We start from the raw sequence: 608 nt of genomic DNA, 5'->3' as shown, positions 1-608 counted from the left end.
TTCGTTTTTTTACCTTCACCACGGCCTCATTGTATTCACAACTTACTTCCACCATTAGCCAATAGGAGGTCACTAAGTTAACGTTGAGTCGGTGTGTACATATGCAAAAACAATGTCGCACACTGTAGTTTTCTCTGGACCCCTGCCAAATCTGACCAGTGACCAGTCATTCCGCCGCTGGTTGTCGAGGTGGTGTCCAGCAAACGATGTGGGCTTTGTAGATCATTGGCAGACTTTCTGGGGAAGACCTGGTCTGATATGGAGAGACGGCATCCATCCCACTTAGGAAGGAGCAGCTATCATTTCTAGAAATCTGGCCAAGTTTATTAGTGGACCAAATCCATGGCAACCCAGAGTTGAGACCAGGAGGCAGTCTAAGACACTTCTCTGCTCCTCGATTCCAAGAGTTACTTAGTGAAAACCCTATAGTGACGGTGTCTGTCCCCCGACCATCGAAGTTATTTAAATCAAAGGTAAACAGAAGAGGAGCTGTGCATAAAAACCACAAGTGCAATAGTGCAAACAAATAGGAAAATTAAATGTGGACTCTTAAACATCAGATCTCTCTCTTCTAAAGGTGTACTAGTAAATGAACTAATATCAGATTA

This window comes from Micropterus dolomieu, linkage group LG01 (assembly GCF_021292245.1).
Source record: "Micropterus dolomieu isolate WLL.071019.BEF.003 ecotype Adirondacks linkage group LG01, ASM2129224v1, whole genome shotgun sequence".
NCBI classification, from domain to species: domain Eukaryota; kingdom Metazoa; phylum Chordata; class Actinopteri; order Centrarchiformes; family Centrarchidae; genus Micropterus; species Micropterus dolomieu.
The sequence above is the reverse complement of the archived record's forward strand: the minus strand, read 5'-3'. Positions refer to the sequence as shown.